Source organism: Triticum urartu, chromosome 2A (assembly GCF_056163025.1).
Source record: "Triticum urartu cultivar PI428250 chromosome 2A, HENAU_Tu73, whole genome shotgun sequence".
Classification (NCBI taxonomy): Eukaryota; Viridiplantae; Streptophyta; class Magnoliopsida; order Poales; family Poaceae; genus Triticum; species Triticum urartu.
The window spans coordinates 29,792,162-29,807,417 of record NC_141874.1 but is presented as its reverse complement, the minus strand read 5'-3'; the positions used below and the strand labels follow the sequence as shown (position 1 = coordinate 29,807,417).

The window sequence follows — 15,256 nt, the reverse complement described above, 5'->3', positions numbered from 1 at the left end:
CCTAACCCACAGGTCTTTTCCAGGATCTTACCTGTCTCTTCTAATTTTTCCCGAAGTTACTCCCAAATTCTTTTCGAAGTTTGACGTAAGAATGAACTGTCATTAGTCAAATGTCTTTCTCCAAGGTCTGTCAAATTATTTTCATCGTTGGCTCAACTTTTCCATTCTTCATTCCGGCGTGCCTCAATAATTCACGGTGGTGTCTCTCATCGTCTTTCCTAACACTTGAAGACCGAAGAAGATTTTTCCTCTCAATCTTGCTCCACTCTCCTCAAGATTCATGGTTTTAGTTTGCTGCCATCCTCTCATAATTGGTTTTGATTGTGAGATTTCTTTTCACCCATTCGGAGCAATTCAAGAGTCTTCTCGGTTTGAGTAGCCGGAGTCCATCATTTCAGGTTTTTTTTCCTTTCTCAGCTTTCAGTTATCATCCTCCAATCTTACCGGTGCATCATTCAAATATTCTCTAATCAGTTCGTGATCCCTTCGTTCACTTGTATCTAAATTCTCTCAAGCATCTTCGTTCATTTGCAAATTCTTCCCGGTGTTTTCTTTATCTTCACTTCAATCGTTTTCAATTCTTACGGTGGTTCGTTCAAGGCTTCTCGTCATTCGTTTATCATATCCATTCTTTATCTTCACTTCAATAGTTTTCCTCAATTCCTGGGCCCGCCCTTGCATGGAGCAATCATAATGAATCGGATTTTAAGGTTTTCTTTTTGCAAAAACACTTTATAATGATTATTTGGTTAAGGTGCTCGGACCTCATATATACAAATACCTTTTGTATATTCTATATCAGCAGTTCATGCACCTCGATCGATACCCGTAAATAACTTGTCTCTTATTGTCGTTTGTGGCTATTCTTGTTGTGTGAAATGCTGCCATCACTTTAGCACGGTCGATATATGTTGTTGTACCCAAGAAGGATACACATGGGTGTGCATTATGAAGTTTAGGGCGTTTATGCACAAACTACACATTTCGCTCTGAGCGACCGGCTCAACCAAATAAGTCTTTTTCTTCCAAATATTTTTACGAATATGCTTTTTTGACATTGAAGTACGTTTTTTTTGGAATATTTGGCCCTACATTAATCATAATAAATATAATCATTTATACTAATTTTTAGTACTTAATACATATATTTTTATCAAATAAAAAATATTGTAATATAGTATGGTAAATTTACACTTTGTTTTATAATAAATAATTCATTTTTAACACATTACACCTTAAAACATATTTAAAGTGAACACATTACACCTTCTTAGATTAATTTATAACTATTGCATGAATGTCGTGTATATCACTTTGTGTGTGTTTTTAAATATCTTATTAGAGATCTCGAAAGTATATGATAGATGAAATATTTTGATAGCTGTCTTTGATTAGACACACGCAAATAAACAAATCTAGAATACACAAGATGTTCGCAAGGAACTTGTCACTTAATCATTTGCACATCACTTTATGATTTTCTGGTCAAATATGTCTTACATATTACAGTGGATTTGATAATCCGCTGATTTTTTAGTGTTTACTTTGAATTTTGTACTGAAATAGCATTGCTCTAACTAAGATAACACTTAGTACAAATTATAAAGGATTCAACTTAAAAATATTGGTAGCCTAACTAAAAGAGAGTGGCACTTTGGTGGCCGAGCTACCTGCAGGCCGCTACCTCGGGCCGTGCAGTATAGCGCCGCGATGTGTGCTCGTTTTTTTTCTCGTGCATATACGTTAGTAGCTGTCAAGTTGAAATACATGCGTGCCATGCACTGGTGTGCTAGCTTTGTATGTGGACCGTGGGTTGCGTAGGGGATACACAAGCACGTCATGAGAGCATCTCCAACAGCCGCGCAACACGCGGCGCGCTAAAAACTCATTTGCCACACGCCCTTTGCCTGGTTTGACGCGGCCGGCAACGCTGGCTCCAGCAGCCGCGTTAAAACTGAGCGCGCATGCGTAGCTCCAGCGGCCGCGCTAAAATGCAGCATGCGCTAAACATTGCGTACATTCTTTTAATACAATGATAAATAAAATTCATAGATGAAAACGATACATAGATATTTTACATACTTTCATAGCATAGATAGATAAAAAACTATGGTGCAACGATTTTAAAAAAATTCCCAGTCATCGTTATCATCATCATCATCATTGCCATCCTCGCTTGTCTGGCCCGAGGTATCGAGCCACATGTCTTCCCAACAGTCATCATTAGACGAAAAGATCGACTGCCCACCATTTTCAACGATTTTGCACTGCGATAACGCCAGGGCCTTCCGCCGACGCATGTCCAACCGCTCCGCGCGACGCCTTGCCGTCTCCTCGCGGCGCCTTGCCCAAAAGGCTTCCTCGTTGGCGACGTCCTTTGGGTGGCACCGGCGCCACTCCACCATGGCCTGCTCGTCCTCCTCGGCGACGAGGAGGCGGCGCTACCGCCGAGCGTGCTTCGCACGGTCCTGGTCCATGATAAGACGAGGCGGAGGGGCGACGTCCTGTGCCTGCTGGCGCGTTTGGACATCCTGGAAGTTCATCTGCTGCCACGGCTTGTCCAGGCACCACGCCGTCGCGTCGTAGGCGCGTGCAACCTCATGTGAGGTCCGGAACGTACCGAGGCCAAGTCGGACGTCGCCGGACCGAATCTCGACGGAGAACCAGCCGTTGGGGCGCTGGCGGACTCCGTGGTAGCCCGATGCTCCTCGGCGGCGCAGCGGCATGGTGGCTCGTCGGTGGCGGGGCACTGGAGCGGCAAGGAGAGGAAGCGGTGGACGCGCTGGAAAGGCGAAGAAGCTATGAGACGCGTGTGGCAGTGTGGATAGGCGCGTGGCGAGCGCCGCAATTTTTAGGCACGCCGGAAGCGACGCGTCAAAAATAGCGCTCAAGCTGCCGCCCTTTCCCGCGCGCGCTGGAGCGCGCGAAACCGTCCAGCGCGCGCTAAAAGCTAAGTTTATCGTGCGCGCCTCTTTTGGCGCGGCCGTTGGAGATACTCTGAGCCTGATGGGCTGATTTAAAATTAGCACATGTGGGGTGGTGCGATGTTAATTCTGGGCCCCTCTGGCGCTGCAGGCTAGGCTAACCTCAGAAGCGGTGCTTTTTCTTCCATTGGTCAGATGATTTCATCCCCTTCCCTCGTCGTAGCTGTGCGGGCGACCATTCACCATGGATGGACTTGAGTTGTTCTTTGAAGAAGCAGATTCAGGGTGAACCAGTTTGCCCCGCGTAATTTCTCATGCTCTTACTTCTTCCAAACTGAAATCTGTTTTGACTTGGATATCCTACTCCTTGATTTCGCAACGATTTGTCCTTGAGTCCTTTCGTCTCCAGTTGTTGGTTTGGATCTGGCTGATTGAGAATCGTGTGTGTGCTCCAGGTTGTTTCCTAGGCTAGATGCGGGTGATATTTTGGGTGGCGGAATGTTGCCTGAGTATGTGGTTGCTTCCATCCATGAAGCTGGCCGGCGCTCCGCTGAGGTGATTTCTTCTGAACCCATGGACAACAGCAGCGCCGAAGACCAGTTCCGATCGGTGGAAGCCAATGTTGCCTCGCACAGCAATGGTGACAGGAAGGTCGTTGGTGACTCAAACGACATGGCTCCTCAAATACGACCGCTGCAGCTGTAGCAGAGGATGGAGATGCAGAGGGTGTGGTCGTCAACAACTCAAAAGGCTCTTGCTGGACTCTGACGGTAAGGAACAGTCACCCTGGCATGGCACATGTTAACGGAGCCAACTCCCGTGCCGCGTACATGAAACTGGAGTGATGCATGGTTGACGGCGACGTGGAGTTGTGCTGCACTCCGGTGTTTGCTGGTGTACTCAGCCCGTGCAGAATATCAAAAGAGATAATATCATATGCAGTCATATAACTTACGTTCAATGTTTAGTTTGATATTAAAGCTTTAAAAATACGAATTTATGGTCATCTAACTTGCGTCCTTACGCAAATACGGTTACTTTGCTTGTATTCAGACGTATCCTGCGCTGATGTGGCATGTCAGCATGGCTATGCTCATTGTCAATGATTGGGAACAGCTTGAACGAGGCGCGCATATTTTTATTTTACAAAAACACCCCTGTTCTTTATTTAATTAAGCAGTAGCCCTTCAATAACACATGTGGGTACAACTTAATCGCAAAGAAGATTTGAGGAGATTTGAACTCTAGACATCGTATACACACATGCACTAGCTACATACTCGTGACTATAAAGAGATGTGCCTTCTTTAATATGGACGTAGATTCTTTTTATATTCCATTTTTCCCCATGTTCAGCCCAGAAAACCGGTTCCAAAAAATCTCACCTTTTTGTCCAAAAAATTCAAATGAAACTCAAATTTGAAAAATCGCAAGTTCAATTCATTGTCGTTCTGATACTGTATGCATATGAGAGATATATATTTGACATGGTTTCTGTCATTTAAATTAAAAAATTCAGGCAATAACATAGTTTTCCGGGGACCACAAAAATTTCTGGTAACTGATCTGTTATCAGAAATTCGGTCCGGGAGAAAAAACCTGAATACGAGTAGTTCCATTGCCAAATATAAAATTTATTGTTTATCTTTTAGACAATTATAGGTACTTGGTGTAGTTGTTAGCTCCTGCGGTTTCACACTTGAGGTAGACGAATGGAATCCATTGGGCCCCTTTTTTCCCTGCGGAATTATCCATGCGCCCAAGTTACAAATTTTTGGTTGACCCACTGACAGGTGGGCCCTGTGTAGATTAGTCTAGTTACCTGGTTAGCCTAACCTGTTGTTAGTATCACACCGACTAGTGACCCCACCCCTAAATTACCAGTTAGACATGTGTGTCTATTTATCTGATTAACCTGGACAAATTTGACATGTTTTTTTTAGAATAACTTGACGTGCTTTTGTGTGTAATCAAATAGATTTTAGTTGTGCATGTACAACATCGGGCAGCACTGGTGGGATGGATGTAATTGTTTAATTAACAGGTTGTTGGTTCGATGCCGTAAAAGACAGGTTGTTGGTTCGAACCCAATCTACCCCATCCTTTTTGATTATATTTGACGTCTTTTGTCGTCATTAAATAAATTATGTAGGGATTTTTCTGAAAAAAAAAACAATGTGCTAGAGTCACCCAACCCCTTGTGCACTCCTAGCCACTGACAGGTGGGCCTCCGTCAGGCTGGCGCGTCACATGGGCAGGCTATACGGCTAGATACGAGCGAAGTGACCGTATTTGCATGATAACGCAAGTTGGACAACCATAAATCCGTATTTTTCTTCTACGAATACATTTAATATACGGGAATGTCATGCACGGTTGGCACCGATCGTGACGAGCACTGACGGGGCTGATTCCGGCGGCCACCAAAGGCCATTTTGGCAATGAAAATTGCTTTATGGTTTAGTACTATAAATTGTGTTTTTTATCTTGTCAAACAGCATCGTCATCTTTGATGCGTCATCCCCGACAGCTAAATTCGCACACGCCTACGGAAGCAGTGTCCCTGCGGGCTCCATTGTCATGGCCGAATTGGTACTTCGGGAGAATATCTGATACTCCCATCCTTAGGATGCTCCCAGTGCTCCAAACTCGGCAGCACATTTTTAAATGTTTAAAAAAATTCTAAAAACAATCTAGCACATTGACACAACATCAACTTATGTTGTAAAAAATTCAAATCAAAATTCAAAACATTGCTTGAGATAGAAAAATAACAATATTGGCATAAATGTGATAATGGGTCAAATCTAAAGCCCAACTTATGTTGTGTACTATCTACTGTCGAATTTGTCATTTACGTTTCTCAAGCTATGTTTCAGATTTTGATTTCAAAATTCGTGACAACATACAATGATGTTGTGTCTGTGTGCTGGATTTTTTTCAGAATTTTTCGAACATTTAAAAATGTCCTACCGAGTTTGGAGCCCCGGGAGCACCCTAAGAGTTGGGAGTACCGGATATTCTCCTGTGGTACTTCATGATGGATGTGCACCCGTGGGCAGCGATCCTCGTTTTCGTCTACCCTCGACCTTGTTTTTTTGTGCATAATGAAACTTTCATTACTTAACCAGAGCATTGTTGAGGAAATCGTTAACTAGTAGTTGCTCGGTCGGCTGGTGAGTAGGGGATTAATAGGCTAATCGGCAAGTTAATCATCCATTTAATCAATTAATCGGACGATTTATCAGGAAATCGGCAACTCGGGGACCCTATAAGTAGGGATTAATCGGCAAGTTAACTGATTATTCGGATGAATTCTTGAACAGGGAACCAGAGTCATTACAATCCTGTTGACATAAGATGTCAACCTCATCAGGGGCACAATGAAGCCAAACAGTAGTTTTGGGCAGTAAACGGCCCATTTGTGCGAGAGCGTGGCTAGCTTTATTCTGCTCTCGTTTAATCACCGCTATTTCATGTGGCCGGACAGCTAGGAACTGCTTGATGTCGCCAACCATGGCCGCCACTGGAGCCCTGTTGGTTTCAGTGTCCCTGACCATGTGAGCCGCCGTCGAGCAGTCCGTCTCCACTATCAACCTGTCCAGGCTCCGCTCCATAGCCAGAGTCACTCCCTCCATGAGCGCCGCCATCTCTGCCTCGAGGGCGTTCGTACAGCGTGGGATGAACCGGCAAGAAGCGAAAATGACGGCACTTGTATGATCACGAAGTATCATCCCAGCACCTCCTGTTCCCTCCTATTCCTTCCATGCACCATCCACGTTCGGCCACCATAAGTAATCACTCCCTTCCCCTTGGCAACATCATCGGATGGATTTTGCTGAATGTACAACAGCGTATTGATGTAGCCGGACAGGAATCTGGTAGAAGCCTCAAGTGGTGGTGCAGGTTTGTGGTGGTATACTTCATTACGTACATACCAGCTCCGGCGCCAAGGTGTCATCACCACAGGGAGTCTCTTCTCGTTCTTGCATTGGTCCAGCAGGTGGATGATCCACTCCGGCCCAGTGTTGACGACGGTCTCCAGCTTGGGCATACTCCATGTACGCGCCATCGCCGTCCATAGTTGTCGGGCCAACGGGCGACGGCATAGGGCGTGGTATGTGTCCTCGCATTCCAAACCACATAAAGCACATATATTAGACACCTCCAGTGTTCGTTTATGTTTATTTTCAAGCGTTGCCAGAGATTTCGCCGCGACTCTTCATGCGAAAACTCGTACCTTAAGGGGAGCAGGGCACCCCCACACTTGCCTTCCAGACGGCATTACCCTCGACCTTTACCCTCCATTCCACACAAGTGTTTTAAAAAAACGCTTTAGCTATACATCACCCGACTGAAAAGACAATTAGGGTCAGTCAAATTCTTTTTCCTAAACTATGCACACACACCTACACTACCACGTGCATGCATGCAACATGCAGCTAGTGCGTGCAGGACAGGTGACGCGGCCGCCGAGATCATTAATGGGGCTTGCTAGTGCAGAGTAATTGAGATCACGCGAGCAAAGCTCATCTTCGTATAAATTAAAAAAATTAATTTTGCGAATTTTCTCCATCATGTGAATGAACGAGTCCGAGCGTGTTTCGTTGTCTCTTCTCTCTGCCTTCTTTATTAAGTCGTGTAAATGCCTCTAATTCATTCTTTCTAAGAAAACTTTACTATTTTGATTTTATTTTATTTTTTGTTTCATTTTGTTTCTACCAATGTCACTAATTCATTCTATCTTAGAAAACTTCATTATTTTGATTTTGTTTCATTTTATTTCTTTTTTAAAGGTAATACCATTGTCACTAATTCATTCTTCCTTAGAAAAATTTCATTAATTTTATTTTTGTTTAGTTTTTGTTTCATTTTGTTTCTTCTTTAAAGGCAATACCAATGTCACTAATTTATTCCTTTTTAGGAAACTTTTGTTCTATGAAACCACTTTTATATGCTTATTATTGCATATTCTAAAAAATGCATTTTTTTGTAAATTGTGTGCAATATATTATTATTATTATTGTTATTATTATTATTGTTGTTATTATTATTATTGTTGTTATTTCCTTTTTTCTTTAAGGGTAATGCCAATGATACTAATTTGTTTCATTTTAGAAAACATGTTTTTGCGAAAACTCCACTTTTGCATGTCTAATCTTGCATATTATAATAAATGCAATTATTGTGTAAATTGTGTGCAAATTTTACCATTATTTCTTTTTGTTTTTAGCCCCTTTCCTCTCAAAGGGTAATACCAATGTCACTAATTCACTATTTCTTAGAATAATTCATTATTTTGATTATGTTTGAGTTTTATTTTATTTTCTTCCTTCACTAGTAGAAAAGGGGGCAAAGGTCCAGGCCGGGTCAGCCCATTAGTTCCGGTTCAGTCCAGAACCGGGACCAATGGGGGCATTGGACCCGGCTCGTGATCCCAGGGGGCCGCCCGGGCCACGTGGGCCATTGGTCCCGGTTCGTCTGGACCTTTTGGTCCCGGTTGGTGGGACGAACCGGGACCAATGGGCCTTGCTCCTGGCCCACCACCATTGGTCCCGGTTGGTGGCTTGAACCGGGACCAAAGGCTCCCCTTTAGTCCTGGTTCATGCCACCAACCGGGACCAATGAGGTGCCTATATATACCCCCTCGCGTAAGAGCAGAGCACGCTGCTCTGTTTTTTCTGGCCGAGGGGGAGAGGGCTTGGTGGTGCTCTAGCTCACCTCCTATGCACACAAGGTGTTCGATGGAATGCCCGAGCCACACTACTTAAGCTTTCTCCTCTCCAAGCTCGACCTCCAAGCTCCATTTTCCTCAATCTTTGTCTAGGTTTAGCGGTCCGTCACACCCCGTCCCCATCTTCACCGTCGTCGATCACCCGCGCCGAGCTCATCGCCGGCACCACCGTGGTGAGCCTCTTGTTCATATCTTCTCTCTGAAAGGGAAAAATATTCTTACTTGTATGTTTACACAGATACTTGTATTGTTTTCTTACTTTTATTATTTCATCTTATATAGTGCGATGGTTTTGGTATCCGCCCCCGTTGGCCCTCGTCATGTCTATGATTCGGATGTGGTATATATATTATCTTTATAACTATTGGTTCATTTATTGTTTATGAAAATTATGCTGACCAACGTGATATAGATTTTATTTATCTAGGATGTATGTGAACTGGAAATTCCAACCGACCCTATTGTCGAGAGGTTAAATTTAGTTGAAGAAGAAAACAATTTCTTGAAGGAAAAAATAAAAAAAATTGAGGAGGAGAAGATGATATTGGAGTTGCATGTTGCGGATGTCGTCGATGATCACAAGATCAAGATGGATGCAATGCGCTTGAAGATGAGAAATATTAGAAAATATGCCATTCATACCGAGGCTTGGTATCATTATGCCGTTGGATCAATTGTTACCTTGGTTGCGATTATGATCGCATTTGTTTTCGTATTGAAATGTTTTACATAGTTTCAATGCATGGTTGAATTAATTATATGCTCTGGAGAGCTATGTGTTGTTAGATGAGAACTATGTATGTACTTTGGTTTTAATGTGATGATGAACTTCTATTAATTTGGACACTTAATTATATATAATGCACGCAGATGAACCGGCAATGGATGTACGGTGACAGACACACCCCCAAGTACATTAAGGGCATGCATGAGTTTCTCGATGCGGCTGAGGCAAACAAGCAGAATGGTTTTATGTGTTGTCCATGCACTGAATGTGGGAATACGATGTCTTACTCTAACCGGAAAATCCTTCACTCCCACCTGCTTTACAAGGGTTTCATGCCACACTATAATGTTTGGACGAGGCATGGAAATAGGGGTTATGGAAGACGGCGAAGAAGAAGAGTACGATGACAACTATGTGCCCCCTGAATACGGTGATGCTGCAACGGGGGGAGCTGGTGAAGATCAAGAGGAACCAGACGATGTCCCCAATGATGCTGCAACGGGTGAAGCTGCTGAAGATCAAGAGGAACCAGACGATGTGCCTGATGATGATGATCTCCGCCGGGTCATTATCGATGCAAGGACGCAATGCGAAAGTCAAAAGGAGAAGCTGAAGTTCGATCGCATGTTAGAGGATCACAAAAAAGGGTTGTACCCCAATTGCGAAGATGGCAACACAAAGCTCGGTACCATACTGGAATTGCTGCAGTGCAAGGCAGAGAATGCTGTGCCTGACAAAGGATTTGAGAAGCTACTGAAAATATTGAAGAAGAAGCTTCCAAAGGATAACGAATTGCCCGACAGTACATACACAACAAAGAAGGTCGTATGTCCTCTAGGATTGGAGGTGGAGAAGATACATGCATGCCCTAATGACTGCATCCTCTACCACGGTGCATACAAGGATCTGATCGCATGCCCGGTATGTGGTGCATTGCGGTATAAGATCAGACGAGATGGCCCTGGTGCTGTTGACGGCGAGCCCCCCCAGGAAGAGGGTTCCTGCGAAGGTGATGTGGTATGCTCCTATAATACCACGGTTGAAACGTCTGTTCAAAAATGAGAGCATGCCAAGTTGATGCGATGGCACAGTGAGGACCATAAGAAAGACGGGAAGTTGAGAGCACCCGCTGACGAGTCGCAGTGGAGAAAAATCAAGAGAAAGTACTGGGATGAGTTTGCAAAGGACCCAAGGAACGTAGGGTTTTCTTTAAGCGTGGATGGCATTAATCCTTTCGGGGAGCAGAGCAGCAATCACAGCACCTGCCCATGACTCTATGTATGTATAACCTTCCTCCTTGGATGTGCATGAAGCAGAAGTTCATTATGATGCCAGTCCTCATCCAAGGCCCTAAGCAACCCGGCAACGACATTGATGTGTACCTAAGGCCATTAGTTGAAGAACTTTTACAGCTGTGGAATGGAAATGGTGTACGTACGTGGGATGAGCACAGACTGGAGGAATTTAACCTAAAGGCGTTGCTGTTCGTGACCATCAACAAAGGATACCACGCATGCACGCACTGTTTAGATGACACTGAAAGTATATACCTGGACAAATGCAGGAAGAATGTGTACCTGGGCCATCGTCGATTTCTTCCGACCAACCATTAATGTCAAAAGAAAGGCAAGCATTTCAAAGGCGAGGCAGATCACCGGAAGAAGCCTGCCATGCGTACCGGTGATCACGTACTTGCTATGGTCAATGATTTACACGTAATCTTTGGAAAGGGTCCCGGCGCACTAGCTGTTCTGAATGACGTTGAGGGACACGCGCCCATGTGGAAGAAGAAATCTATATTTTGGGACCTACCCTACTGGAAAGACCTAGAGGTCCGCTCTTGAATCGACGTGATGCACGTGACGAAGAATCTTTGCGTGAACCTGCTAGGCTTCTTGGGCGTGTATGGGAAGACAAGAGATACACCTGAGGCACGGGAGGACCTGCAACGTTTGCATGAAAAAGATGGCATGCCTCCGAAGCAGTATGAAGGTCCTGCCAGCTACGCTCTTACGAAAGAAGAGAAAGAAATCTTCTTTGAATGCCTGCTCAGTATGAAGGTCCCGACTGGCTTCTCGTCGAATATAAAGGGAATAATAAATATGCCAGAGAAAAAGTTCAAGAACCTAAAGTCTCATGACTGCCACGTGATTATGACGCAACTGCTTCCGGTTGCATTGAGGGGGCTTCTACCGGAAAACGTCCGATTAGCCATTGTGAAGCTATGTGCATTCCTCAATGCAATCTCTCAGAAGGTGATCGATTCAGAAATCATACCAAGGCTAAGGAGTGATGTGGCGCAATGTATTGTCAGTTTCGAGCTGGTATTCCCACCATCCTTCTTCAATATCATGACGCACGTCCTAGTTCATCTAGTCGACGAGATTGTCATTCTGGGGCCCGTATTTCTACGCAATATGTTCCCCTTTGAGAGGTTCATGGGAGTCCTAAAGAAATATGTCCGTGACTGCGCTAGGCCAGAAGGAAGCATCTCCATGGGCCATCAAACAGAGGATGTCATCGGGTTTTGTGTTGACTTCATTCCTGGCCTTAAGAAGATAGGTCTCCCTAAATCGCGGTATGAGGGGAGACTGACTGGAAAAGGCACTCTTGGAAGTGACTCAATAATATGCAGGGACAGATATTCTTGGTCTCAAGCACACTACATAGTTCTACAGAACTCTACCTTGGTGACCCCGTATGTCGATGAACACAAGAACAGTCTGCGCTCCAAACACCCGGAGCAGTGCGACGACTGGATTACATGTGAACACATCAGGACTTTCAGTAGTTGGTTGGAAGCACGTCTCAGAGGTGACAACATTGTTTGTGATGAGTTGTACTTGTTGTCCAGGGGACCATCTTTGACTGTATTGATTTACAAAGGATACGAGATAAATGGGAATACATTTTACACGATTGACCAAGATCAAAAGAGCACCAACCAAAACAGCAGTGTCCGCTTTGATGCAACAACCGAGAGGGGAAAGGACATATATTATGGTTACATAGTGGACATATGGGAACTTGACTACGGACATGATTTTAAGGTCCCTTTGTTTAAGTGCAAATGGGTCAATCTGTCAGGAGGCGGGGTACGGGTAGACCCACAGTACGGAATGACAACACTGGATCTGAAAAATCTTGGGTACACTGGCGAACCGTTCGTCCTAGCCAATGATGTGGCACAGGTTATCTATGTGAAGGACATGTCTACCAGACCGAGAAAAAGAAAAGATAAGGAAGCGAATACATCATACGATGAGCCAAAGCGCCACATAGTTATTTCATGAAAAAGGGACATCCTGGGAGTGGAGGGCAAGACAGGCATGTCTGACGATTATGAAAAGTTTCATGAAATTCCTCCCTTCAAAGTCAAGGCTGACCCAAGCATCCTGATAATCGATGAAGATTATCCATGGTTATGGCGCAATAAGCAAAAATGACACAAGCGAAGAAAAAGTGAAGACTTTCTCCCGCAACTATTATGATGATACCATGCCAACTTTGTAACAGACGAGTATGATACCATTGTCCGTTTTGTACATGCACATGCTATGCCAACTTTTTCAGAGTTCATTTGAAAACTATGAATTTAAGTCGAATTTTCTCTATAGGTGCATCTATGTTCATTTTTCTAGTAAAGTTAATCACAAACTGGTGATTCACACAAATTTCAAAGAATTCAAATTTGAAAACTAATGGCACTAACAAAAAGTTTATAATTTTTCTAAAACTAATGGCACTAACAGAAAGTTTATAATTTTGCCGACCTAAAAGCAAAAAGAATTAAAAAAATAAAGTAAAAAACAAAAGAAAATAAATAATACAGAAAAAACAAAAAAACAGGAAAAAAATAAAAATAGCAACAATAAGTATTTTGTTGTAAGTAGAAACAAAATAAAATAAATAAAGCAACAAAGAAAACAAAAAAAAAACAAAAAATGTGTTTTCAAATTTGAAAACTAATGGCACTAACAGAAATTTTATAATTTTTCTAAAACTAAAAGCAAAAGGAATTAAAAAATAAAGCAAAAAACAAAAGAAAATAAATAATGCAGAAAACAAAACAAAAAACTGGAAAAAATAGGGCTCGCCCCTGGCCCATGACCATTAGTCCCGGTTTGTGCCACAAACTGTGCCACAAACCGGGACTATAGGGTTGGTCCTCGTTGCGCTCAGAGTTTAGTCCCACCTCACCAACCGAAGGGCGCTCACACCGGTTTATAAGCCCGTCCCTCTCTGCCTTGTTGAGCTCCTCTCAAAGTGAAAATAGATGCCCCTATGTAGGGAATTTGACCTAAATCCATAATGAATTTCTCTGAAATTCATAGAAATTGATTATGAATTTAGGTCAAATTTTCTCTATAGGTGCATCTATGTTCATTTTTTTAGTAAAGTTAATCACAAACTTGTGATTCACATAAATTTCAAAGAATTCAAATTTTAACTATTCAAATTTGAAAACTAAAGGCACTCACAGAAAGTTTATAATTTTGCTAACCTAAAAGCAAAAAGAATTAAAAAAATAAAGTAAAATACAAAAGAAAATAAATAATGCAGAAAACAAAACAAAAAACTGGAAAAAACAAAAATAGCAACAATAAGTATTTTGTTGTAAGTAGAAACAAAATAAAATAAATAAAGCAACAAAGAAAACAAAAAAACTAAAAAAGTGTTTTCAAATTTGAAAACTAATGGCACTAACAGAAAGTTTATAATTTTTCTAAAACTAAAAGCAAAAAAGAATTAAAAAATAAAGCAAAAAACAAAAGAAAATAAATAATGCAGAAAACAAAACAAAAAAACTGGAAAAATAGCAACAATAAGTATTTTGTTGTAAGTAGAAACAAAATAAATTAAATAAAGCAACAAAGAAAAGAAAACTGCCACCTATTGGGCCACCACGGCCTGAATACGACTAGAAACCGAACGTGGGCCAGGATTCAGGCCCGCAGAAGGCCCAATAGGCCCACAAGCAGAGAGGTGTCACATTAGGCCCATAGGCCTGCAGTTCAAAGGAGTTCGAGAGGGAAGAGGCAGCAGAGCTTATAAACATGTGTTGGCCGCTCTCAACTGGCGAGGTGGGACTAAACTCCCACCACCGCGCCAGCGCAAGGCCATTGGTCCCGGTTGGTGGCACCAACCAGGACTAAAAGGGAGCATTGGTCCCAGTTCATGGCACAAACCGGGACCAATGCCCCCTTTAATCCCGGTTGGTGCCACCAACCGGGACCAAAGGCCGCCGCTTCCCGCCCTTTGGGCTGCTGAAAAGAGGCGGCCTTTGGTCCCGGTTGGTGGCACCAACCGAGACTAAAGGGGCATTGGTCCTGGTTTGTGCCACGAATCGGCAGCCTTTGGTCCCGGTTGGTGCCACCAACGGGGACTAAAGGGGGCATTGGTCCCGGTTTGTGCCACGAACCGGGACCAATGCTCCGTCTATCTATACAGCACTTGTGAAATTTTTTGTTCAGTTCTTCGATCCCGCCCCGACGACGCCGCCAGGCTGCCCCTCTGCGCCTCGCCGTCGCCGTCGTCTCCCCTGCCTCCGACGCCGTCCCGCGCCGCCCAGATGCCGTCGCCACGCGCCACCCCGCGCCTCCCCGACGCCGTCGCCGCCCCGCGTCGCGCCCCGACGCCGTCGCCGCCCCGCCTCTGCCTCGCCGTCGCCTTTGCCTCGCCGCGCCCCAGCTGCCCCGCGCCGCCGTCGCCTCTGCCTCGCTTTGGTCAGGGCCGGCACCGCCCCCCTCTTCCCCCTGTTTTTTTTCAAAAATATATATGTTTTTCCTGATTATATGTATATGTATGAGTATATGTATGTGTGTATATCTGTTTATATGTCCTTTTTTAGATTTTTTGTTTTTTGCATTT

At 43.8% G+C, this 15,256-nt stretch overlaps 1 pseudogene; it reads right to left on the bottom strand.

The window, feature by feature from the left end:
• Window positions 1–2,123: 2,123 nt before the first annotated feature.
• On the bottom strand, window positions 2,124–6,574 carry LOC147983193 (uncharacterized; annotated as a pseudogene).
• Window positions 6,575–15,256: the final 8,682 nt, after the last annotated feature.